The following is a 12,005-nucleotide window of genomic DNA, read 5'->3' on the forward strand; positions in this document are numbered from 1 at the left end:
CCAAAGGTCCATGTAGTCAAGGGTATGGTTTTTTCAGTGGTCATGTATGGATGTGAGAGTTGGACTGTGAAGAAGGCTGAGTGCCAAAGAATTGATGCTTTTGAACTGTGGTGTTGGAGAAGACTCTTGAGAGTCCCTTGGACTGCAAGGAGATCCAACCAGTCCATCCTAAAGGAGATCAGTCCTGGGTGTTCACTGGAAGGACTGATGCTGAGGCTGAAACTCCAATACTTTGGCCACCTCATGCGAAGAGTTGACTCATTGGAAAAGACCCTGATGCTGGGAGGGATCGGGAGCAGGAGGAGAAGGGGACGACAGAGGATGAGATGGCTAGATGGCATCACTGACTCGATGCACGTGAGTTTGGGTGAACTCTGGGAGTTGGTGATGGACAGGGAGTCCTGGTGTGCTGCGATTCATGGGGTTGCAAAAAGTTGGACATGACTGAGCGACTGAACTGAACTGAATTGAATTGCTACCATGAATTGCCTGGTGACTCAGACAGTAAAAAAAAAATCTTCCTGCAATTCAGGAGACCTGGGTTTGATCCTTGGATCCGGAAGATCCCCTGGAGGAGGAAATGGCAACCCACTCCAGTATTCTTGCCTGGAGGATTTTATGGACAGAGGAGCCTGGCGGGCTACAATCCATGGAGTCATAAAAAGTCAGACACAACTGAGTGACTAACACACACGCTATGAATTCACTAGTAAATATATTTTGCAATTTATTCACAACAGTTTCTATGTCAACTTTAAAAATAATAGACAAATTCTTTCAAAACCATCTTTTAATCAATCAACGAAAGGGGCAGACCTTGTTAGTAGCTTTCTCAATGTTCATTCCTACCGCCTCTCACTGCATGCTATTCCTTGTCAACAGACCCTTACTTTGTTCCAGGTGACATTAGGCTTGGCCAATTATAATGATAATTTTGTGTCCATTTTCTAGTTCCTGTCTAGGTTGGTCATACCTTTTCTTCCAAGAAGCAAGTGTCTTTTAATTTTGTGGCTGCAGTCACCATCTGCAGTGATTTTGGAGCCCAAGAAAATAAAGTCTGTCATTGTTTCCATTGTTTCCCCATCTATATGCCATGAAGTAATGGGACTGGATGCCATGATCTTAGTTTTTTGAATGTTGAGTTTTAAGCCAATTTTTTCACTCTCCTCTTTCACTTTCATCAAGAGGCTCTTTAGCTCCTCTTCACTTTCTGCCATAAGGGTGGTGTCATCTGCATATCTGAGGTTATTGATATTTCTCCCAGCAATCTTGATTCCAGCTTGTGCTTCATCCAGCCCAGGATTTCGCATGATGTACTGTACATATAAGTTAAATAAGCAGGGTGATAATATACAGCCTTAACATACTCCTTGGCCATGTACAGGTGGCCATGTAATCCTAGTCCTTTACAGGTGGCTGTGTAATCTTAGTCCTGTCAAATGAGACCTCTGGTAGGATGTGGGGACAAGAAGTTGATTCTTGGAAAGCATTTCTTTTCTACAGCTGGCTTCAACCTTCCCCCTTCATCTAAACTTGATTCCGGGTGCAATGCATGAAGTTACAGCCACCTTGTGTCCAAAACGGAAGACCAGAGAACCATGGGCTCTGGTTACATCGAGCTACTGAATAAATATGAGTGGCCATCCACCTTTAGACTTCTTGTTATGAGAATAAAAAGGAACCTCTATCCTAAAGATATTGTTAGTTGGAGTTCTTTTCAATACATTTCTAAGGGATTCAACAGAGAGTCCTTGAAATAAAATGAATCACTGTTCTCTTGCTTATCTTTTTGACATGGTCTAAGCCAGTGTGTTTAGAATCACCAATGTAAAAACATGGTTTAGTTTTTCTGCCTGCAGAAGATATTAAGAAGTGGTGGCAAGAATACACAGAAGAACTGTACAAAAAAGATCTTCACGACCCAGATAATCATGATGGTGTGATCACTCATCTAGAGCCAGACATCCTGGAATGTGAATTCATGTGGGCCTTAGAAAGCATTACTATAAACAAAGCTAGTGGAGGTGATGGAATTCCAGTTGAGCTGTTTCAAATTCTGAAAGATGATGCTGTGAAAGTGTTGCACTCAATATGCCAACAAATTTGGAAAACTCAGCAGTGGCCGCAGGACTGGAAAAGGTCAGTTTTCATTCCAATCCCAAAGAAAGGCAATGCCAAAGAGTGCTCAAACTACCGCACAATTGCACTCATCTCACATGCTAGTAAAGTAATGCTCAAAATTCTCCAAGCCAGGCTTCAGCAATACATGAACCGTGAACTTCCAGATGTTCAAGCTGGATTTAGAAAAGGCAGAGGAACCAGAGATCAAATTGCCAACATCCTCTGGATCATGGAAAAAGCAAGAGAGTTCCAGAAAAACATCTATTTCTGTTTTATTGACTATGCCAAAGCCTTTGACTGTGTGGATCACAATAAACTGTGGAAAATTCTGAAAGAGATGGGAATACCAGACCACCTGACCTGTCTCTTGAGAAATCTGTATGCAGGTCAGGAAGCAACAGTTAGAACTGGACATGGACACCCCTGGTGGATTCATGTCAATGTATGGCAAAACCAATACAGTATTGTAAAGTAAAATAAAGTAAAAATAAAAATAAAAAAAAAAAAAAGAAGAACTGGACATGGAACAACAGACTGGTTCCAAATAGGAAAAGGGGTATGTCAAGGCTGTATATTGTCACCCTGCTTATTTAACTTCTATGGAGAGTACATCATGAGGAACGCTGGACTGGAAGAAACACAAGCTGGAATCAAGTTTGCCGGGAGAAATATCGATAACCTTAGATATGCAGATGACACCACATTTATGGCAGAAAGTGAAGAGGAACTAAAAAGCCTCTTGATGAAAGTGAAAGTGGAGAGGGAAAAAGTTGGCCTAAAGCTCAACATTCAGAAAACGAAGATCATGGCATCCGGTCCCATCACTTCATGGGAAATAGATGGAGAAACAGTGGAAATAGTGTCAGACTTTATTTTTCTGGGCTCCAAAATCACTGCAGATGGTGATTGCACCCATGAAATTAAATATGCTTACTCCTTGGAAGAAAAGTTATGACCAACCTAAATAGCATATTCAAAAGCAGAGACATTACTTTGCCGACTAAGGTCCGTCTAGTCAAGGCTATGGTTTTTCCTGTGGTCATGTATGGATGTGAGCATTGGACTGTAAAGAAGGCTGAGTGCTGAAGAATTGATGCTTTTGAACTGTGGTGTTAGAGAAGACTCTTGAGAGTCCCTTGGACTGCAAGGAGATCCAACCAGTCCATTCCGAAGGAGATCAGCCCTGGGATTTCTTTGGAAGGAATGATGCTAAAGCTGAAACTCCGGTATTTTGGACACCTCATACGAAGTGTTGACTCATTGGAAAAGACTTTGATGCTGGGAGGGATTGGGGGCAGGAGGAGAAGGGGACGACAGAGGATGAGATGGCTGGATGGCATCACTGACTCGATGGACGTGAGTCTGAGTGAACTCCGGGAGTTGATGATGGACAGGGAGGCCTGGCGTGCTGCGATTCATGGGGTCACAAATAGTTGGACATGACTGAGCGACTGAACTGAATGAATGGCTAGATTAAAGAGATTTTGAGTGTTTTGTCACTGGAATATTTTGCTAGAAAATGAATGAGACTGAAGGAACAAGGCTTCTAATTTGTCTGCTTTATATTTTACGGAAGAGGTACAAAAGTATTTCCACATGAGGTTTTTATATTACTTAATAAAATATTGATATTAATTCTCTTAATTTTATTAGGAGTAGAGAACATGCTGTTCATGGCTCATTATTTTAAAAAGCACTGTACAGTGAATCCAGGACCCAGTTTTAGTTTCAGCTAAAACAGCTTCATGACATAAATCAACTTTGTGACATCGTTGTTGTTCAGTTGCCCAGCTGTGTCTGACTCTTTGAAACCCCATTACCTGCAGCATACCAGACCTCCCTGTCCCTCATCATCTCCCTGTTTGCCCAAGTTCATGTCCATTGCATCAGTGATGCCCTCCAGCCATCTCCTCCGACTCCCCCTACTCCTTCTGCCCTTCCAGTGAGTATTCAGGGTTGACTTCCCTTAAGATTGACTGGTTTGATCTCGTTTCTGTCCAAGGGACTGTCAGGAGTCTTCTCCAACACCACAGTTCAAAAGCATCAATTCTCTGACGTTCTGCCTTCTTTATGGTCCAGTTCTCACAACCATATATAACTACTGGGAAGACCATAGCCTTGACTACATGGACCTTTGTCAGCAGAGTAATGTCTCCACTTTTTGATGCACTGCCTACATTTGTCACAGTTTTCCTGCCAAGAAGTAAACATCTGATTTCATGGCAGCAGTCACCATCTGCAGATGGTATTCCCATCTCTTTAAAAACTTTCCACAGTTTATTATGATCCTCACAGTTGAAAGCTTTGGCATAGTGGATGAAACAGAGGTAGATGTTTTTCTGGAGTTCCCTAGCTTTCTCTATGACCCAGCGAATGTTGGCAATTTGATCTCTGGTTCCTCTTCCTTTTCTAAACCCAGCTTGGACATCTGGAAGTTCTTTATTCACATAATGCTGAAGCCTGCATGCTTGCCAGGTTGCTTCAGTAGTGTCTGACTCTTTGTGACCCTATGGACTATAGCTCAACAGTTTCCTCTGTCCATGGGATTCTCCAGACAAGAATATTGGAGCGGGTTGCCATTTCCTACTCCAGGGAATCTTACCAACCCAGGAATTGATTCTGTGTCTTACTTCTCCTGCACTGGCAGGGAGGTTTTTTTTATCACTAGCGCCACCTGGGAAGCCTAGCATGCAAGATTTTAAGCATGACCTTACTAGCATGAGAGATGCGTGCAATTGTCCAATGGCTAGCACATTCTTCAGTACTAGCCTTCTAGGGAATTAGGATGAGGACTGACATTTTTCAGTCCCATGGCCATTGCTCAGTCTTCCAGATTTGCTGCCATTTTGAATGCAACACCTTGATGGCATCATCCTTTAGGGTTTTGAATAGTTCTACTAGAATTCCATTGCATTCACTAGCTTTACTAACAGAAGTGCTTCCTAAGACCCACTTGACTTCGCTCTCTGGAATGCCGTGCTCTGGGTGGCTGACCACATCTCATAGTAATCTGGTTCATTTAGATCTTTCTTGTACGGTTCTTCTGTGTATTCTTTCTTTCTCTTCTTGATCTCTTCAATGTCTACTAGGTCTTTCAGTTCAGTTCAGTTCAGTCACTCAGTCGTGTCTGACTCTTTGCAACCCCATGAATCGCAGCACGCCAGGCCTCCCTGTCCATCACCATCTCCCGGAGTTCACTCAGACTCACGTCCATCGAGTCAGTGATTCCATCCAGCCATCTCATCCTCGGTCGTCCACTTCTCCTCCTGCCCCCAATCCCTCCCAGCATCAGAGTCTTTTCCAATGAGTCAACTCTTAGCATGAGGTCTTTACCATTTCTAATTTTTATTTAGCCCATCTTTGGGGGAAATGTCTCCTTGATATCTCCAATTTTCCTGAAGAGATCTGTAGTCTTTCCCCTTCTGTTGTTTTCTTCTAGTTTTATACACTGTTCATTGAAGAAGTCCTTGTCTCTCTGTACTGCTCTTTGGAAATCTGCATGTATTTGTATATTCCTTCCCTTTCTCCCTTGCTTTTAGTTTCTCTTCTTTCTTTGGCTATTTGTAAGACCTCCTCAGATAACCACTTGCCTTATTGCTTTTCTTTTTCTTTGAGATGGTTTTGTTCACTGTTTCCTTTACAGTATTACAGACTTTCATCCACAGTTCTTCAGGCACACTGTTTACAAGTTCCAATCCCTTGAATCTATTCATTACCTCCACTGCATATTCATAGGTGATTTAATTTAAGTCATACCTGGCTGGCCTAGTGGTTTCCCCAATTTCTTTAATTTACACCTAAATTTTTACTATGAGAAGTTGATGATCTGAGCCACAGTCAGCTCCAGGTGTCTTGTTTTTGCTGGCTGTATACAGCTTCTCCATCTTTGACTGCAAAGAATATCAATTTGATTTTGGTATTGACCATTTGGTGATGTTCATGTGTAAAGTCACCTCTTGTGTTGTTGAATAAAGGTATTTGCTATGACCAGTGCATTTTCTTGGCAGAATTCAGTCAGCCTTTGCCCTCCTTCATTTTGTTCTCCAAGGCCACACTTACCTGTTACTCCAGGTATCTCTTGACTTCCTACTTTTACATTCCAATCCCCAGTGATGAATAGACCATCTTTTTTTGGTGTTAGTTTTATGAGACCTTCTAGCTCTTGATAGATCTGATCAGCTTCAGATTCTTCAGCATCTCTGGTAGGGGCATCGACTTGGATTACCGTGGTGTTGAATGGCTTACCTTTGAAATGAACTGAGATCAAGTACCGCATTTTGGACTCTTTTGTTGATCATAAAGGCTACTCTGTGTGACATTACCAATGACATAGTCTCTCTATCCTAAAGGAAATCAGTCCTGAATATTCATTGGAAGGACTGATGCTGAAGCTGAAGCTCCAGTACTTTGGCCACCTGATGCGAGGAACTGACTCACTAGAAAAGGCCCTGATGCTGGGAAAAATGGAAGGAGGGAGGAAAAGGGGACTACAGAGGATGAAATGGTTGGATGGCATCACTGACTCGATGGACATGAGTTTGAGTGATCTCCAGGAGTTGGTGATGGACAGGGAAGCCTGGCATGCTGCAGTCCATGGGGCCACAAAGAGTTGGACGTGACTGAGCGACTGAACTGAACTGAACTGAACCGATAGATTAAATGACATATAAATCTTTATAAGATATGATTTTAGTTTGTAAAACTCCTAATTCCAAAACAGAAATCACATCTCTGAATAAAATCATAAATACATTGGGTTGGACAAAGGAAAAGACCTTATCAGTGTAAGTTAGAAATGTATTATAAGAGTCCAGGCAAGAAATGCTTGGACTTCAGTAGTGGTGGTAGAGATGGAAAAACGCTGATGGACTCAGATACGTTTTAAAAGTTGAACTGACAGAACTTGTATGTGGTGTGATTGAGGTGAATAAGTAAGAAGAGAAATGAAGGGTGAATTCCAGGTTTTAAGAGTGACTAATTGTGAGGAAATTGGTGCTATATGCTCAAACAGAAGGACAAGAGGAAGAGGAAGTTTGATGGGGTTGTCAAGAATTCCATTTAGGAATAGATTAAGGTTAAGATGGCTGTAAGATATTCAGGGGAACTGTGAGGTAGACATTGGATTTATAAATTTGGATGCACTATTTAGATTTTAGATTACAATTTGGAAGGCATCATAATATATACAATATTTAAAACCATGCATTGATGAGATCATTTAGGAGGAAAATGTACCCAGATCAAAATCAAGCCTTGAAGAAGGAAACCCAGCAAAAGAGGCAGAACTGCCATTGAGGTGGGAAAAAAGCAGAAGGATATTGCATTATAGAAGTCTGGAAGCACATTTTTCCAAAATGAAGCAGTAGTCAGTCTGCTGAGAGGCTAAACAAAATGAAAATAGAAAATGATTCTTTAACAGAGAGATACTTTCAATGAACTAGATTTATTATCATTCATAGCTTGGGGTTAACAGACCTTGGATAAAATATGTAAATTAAGAAACAGTGACATAAACATAGTGCTTATATATATATATATATAATTATAGTGCTAACCATCAAAAGAATTAAAAACTTTCTTAAAGGTGGTTACTTTTGGGTGGTGAGACATGGGGCTTGGGGAGAGGTTTGAGGAATGAAGCAGGAAACTTTTTTTTTCTTCTAATTTTTCCACTGAATACCATTCTATACCTTTTGAATTATTTAACCAAGTATATATATTACTTTTATCATAGGTAGTTCTTATACAATTTTATCATTTTAGTTTTGTTTAATTTTAGGTTTAAGGCACATGAGAAAATTATAATGTATTTATTTTTAGAGTTTTACGGTCTGAACATTTATGTTTTCCAGATAAACCTAAGCCATTTCACACACACACAAGAAATGATTGTTTTAATTTGGCACAGTTGTTTTACAAGCTTTTCAAAAGTAGCTTCAGTAATGAGGTAGAAGTATAAGCCAGAATGGATGGAACTCCATGAAAGGAGATAAGAAAGTTGAAATCCAAGAGAATAACCCTTCTGAAGAAGTTTGCAATAATTTATTATTAGACAGCTAGTATACATAAGGATTATATCTAGGTAGAACAGTGAGAAAGGAAGAATCATATCCATATTTTCAAAATTGGAAACAGATTCAGAGAAGTTGAGTAATTTTCCCAGGATGACACAACTCGTAAATAATGGAATAAATACTCAAATTCAGACCTCTCTTTTATGGCAGAGCCTGATATCTTAGCCACTCTGCTTGATATAAAGTGCCAGCAAATTGTCTGATATAAAACAAGTACTCACAAATGCACTTTTCAGCATTAAGAGAATCTAGGAACAATTCTCCTTTACCTATCCTTTATTTTTTGGGATGAATCTGAGGGATCTGAAATCTTATCAACATCTCACTTCCTCTCCATGCACAGTTAAATTTGGACAATTCCTGCAAGCATTCTCCTTGTCTCCCGGTCTCTACTCCAATTCATCATGTCCAGTGCCTCTTGAATTTCATTCCTAAACCATAAATCGGGTCATGTCATTCTTCAGATTAAAAAGCTTGATGGATGGTTCACCACTTCACAGAGAAGGAAGTGCAAACATTCTCTAGGCTTCAGTCAGACTGTCCAGTTTTGTGTACGTTACTTACTGTTCCAGATATCGATTGCTGAGTGACAAATCACCTCAAAACAGTTGCTTAAAACAATGCCTATCATTGCATTAATGCTCACAGTTTCTGTGGGTCAGGAATTCAGGGAAGGCTTAGCCCAGCAGTACTGACTCAGCTCTCTCATGTCCTAGTAGATAGATGTTGGCAGGAGGTGAAATAGCAGGCAGTTAGAACAGCCGTGGGTGGACCGGCAGCCTTCTCTCCTCCTGTGGTTTCAGGGCCTCTTTGATCTCTCCATGTGGCTGGTTTGAGCTCCCTTCACAGCATGGCAGTCTTTGGGAAATCAGAATGCTTATACTGTGGTTCAGGGCTTCAAGAAGTCCAAGCAGAAGTTATATGCACTCTGATGACCTATCCTGTGAAGTCACATAGTGTCACTTCCACCAGACTCTGAGAGCCTGACCAGATTCAGGGGGAAGGAACACAGACCCCCACCTTCTCAACGGGAGGAATATCAAAGTCCAGTTATGAGAAGAGCTTACCAAAGGGGAGAAATTGCTGTGGCTATCTTTAGAAAATGCAGTTGGATTCATATATACCCATTACATATGCCAATTTCTATTTTATTTTAGGTTTGATTTTGTTCAAGCTGCTTCTTTTACTTGGAATCACTCTCCCCATCCTGTGAAGTCCTACTCATTCTTCAAGGACCAGCTTAAATGTCCCCTCTTCTGTGACATAGATTTCCTGTCCCCTAAGAACAATCACTCACACCCTCCTCTGGAAATACAAAGCAGCATATCTCTATCATCATAGCAGAGGGAGCTTCGTATATTCTGTGACTTGTTAGGTTATGAGCCCTTCGAGCTATTTGCCTTTGAAATCTTATGACGAGTAATATGAGATCAATATAAACTGCTGTAATTTTTTCTCTCTCTCTGATTAGTATTTTCTTTCCCAGAAAAGAAAGATATGGCTCTGAAAACAAAGCAGAAAATCAGGGAACATTACTTCCTCAGATATGAGGTCATTAATGCATCTGTGATATGACCATAAAGCCAGCTCTGAGTACTCCCTATTCAACTATAAATTGTTCACAGTGACCCTGTTATCTTGTAGCTGGGTTTTTATACTCACTGCTGTGCTTCCTGAAAGCAACAATTTCTGTTAATGCACTGACCACGCAGCCGCATAATAATCTTGTCAGCAAACAATGAATGGGAGCTGAGCTCTGGAGGGAGGGAAACCTTCTAATGTTTTGATCCTCTTGACTGAAGAAATTTTAGCAATGACATATGATCACAGTTGCTCAGCTGTCATGATTCATCCATTACAAGATTTTCAAGGTTGTCCAGGTGGAAATCTATCTTGGGAAGGGAAAGAATCTTTGGAAATGCCTGGGATAGCCTTGGTGTGATCGAAACCAGCTGTGTAAGCAAGAGAGAGTGTCCATGGAATCTTTGAAACCCTTTCTAATTAATGATGCCAGTATCTAGGAGCACTGGTTCAATTTCCAATGCTCTTCTGACTTTATCTAACAGTTATTCCAGCAGACCAGCAACTTTGGTCAGTATGATTGATACTGGAGATGAGGTATTCTCATTTCCCAGGGAGAATCCAGAAGATTTTTATTTTTGACTCCCTCTCTTTGATTTCTCCCGTCTTTATTCCCTAAAATCTAGGCTTAATTGATGTTAACTAGCTTTTAAGTCGGAGAAGGCAATGGCACCCCACTCCAGAACTCTTGCCTGGAAAATCCCACGGACGGAGGAGCCTGGTAGGCTGCAGTCCATGGAGTCGCTAACTTTCACTTTTCACTTTCATGCATTGGAGAAGGAAATGGCAACCCACTCCAGTGTTCTTGCCCGGAGGATCCCAGGGGTGGGGGAGCCTGGTGGGCTGCTGTCTGTGGGGTCGCACAGAGTCGGACACAACTGGAGCGACTTAGCAGCAGCAGCAGCTTTTAAGTAGGAGATAGAATTGTAAAGAATTTTAGTTGTGAGCAGTCAACTTTGTTTCTTTTATTGTAAATGTGAATAATTCAGAAGCAATTTATTTAAAAATCAAGTCTTAATATTTTGGTTGAATATTTAATTTTATATGTCACAGTACCATGTTTTATAGGCAGGACTATATGCTGCAGACTCATAATATATGACCATTAAAGGATCTTAGGGATTCAAATCAAAAGGAAAGACCTTTTGTTCTTCCACCTCCAAGGCATTTTCTTTTTTATTTCACTTGGTTTTCACTTGTGCAGAAAACTGTTTGTTGTAAGAGCTCAGTATATTGACTCCAAGCAGATGCTTGTGCTTTCTTAGTTTGGAGTTGAAAACCAGTATTTGTAGATGACTAGAAGGACTGTGTTTTTAATAACTACAGCAAGGTCTCATATATCGGTTAAGCTAAGAAGAATTTTTTATGGATCGAATGACTTTTAAAAGCACATTGGCACATGTACACCTGTGGTGGATTCATGTCAATCTATGCCAAAACCAATACAGAATTGTAAAGTAAAAATTAAAAATAAATAAATTAATTAAAAAATAAAAATAAAAAAAATAAAAGCACATTGGCTACTGAACTAACCAGAAACATTAGTCTCACTATTTCTGAGATTTCTCTGTGACTCTTTCATTTTCTGTCTTGCCATGGAATAAATCATTTAGCCTGTCTGACTCAGTTTCTTTACCTTTCAAGGCTGAGATTCAGGACAGGCTCTGCATTTTCAGGATCTGTATTACTATTCCTTCAGAGAATATTATTACATTCAAAATTACAGTATCCATGGCAACCATAACTAGGTCAGTCTGCTCTTGAAGTAACAAATAACAGCAGAACATCTATATCCTTTCCCAACCAGCCTCTGTTTTCAAAACTCTGTTAGGCTGCTGAAAGTAAGTGGCTTTGCAGGAAAAGGGCCTAGTAGCATCTGGGAGAGTTATTTTCTTATTTGTGATCCACATGCTCAGAAAACTTCATGCAAATTAGACAATGTGTATATGATTTTTATATAAATCCCCCAACCACCACGATTATTTGAAAAATGAGATTTTTATTGTGAAGTTATATTTCTTTTAAAATATTGTGACTAATGTCTAATGAAAATAGCACCTGCAGAATTCTTGTAAAAAGAATTTAAGTGACATGGGGATCTCTTCTTTCCACTTTGGTCACAGCTAATATTTTATCCTAAAGAAACTATTTTCTTACTAAACCAAGAAATAATCATTGTACCTTTCCACTCATCATTTAAGTATTTTTATTTAACAGTATATATAATGC

This window comes from Oryx dammah, unplaced genomic scaffold, assembly GCF_014754425.2.
Source record: "Oryx dammah isolate SB20612 unplaced genomic scaffold, SCBI_Odam_1.1 HiC_scaffold_3, whole genome shotgun sequence".
NCBI lineage: Eukaryota > Metazoa > Chordata > Mammalia > Artiodactyla > Bovidae > Oryx > Oryx dammah.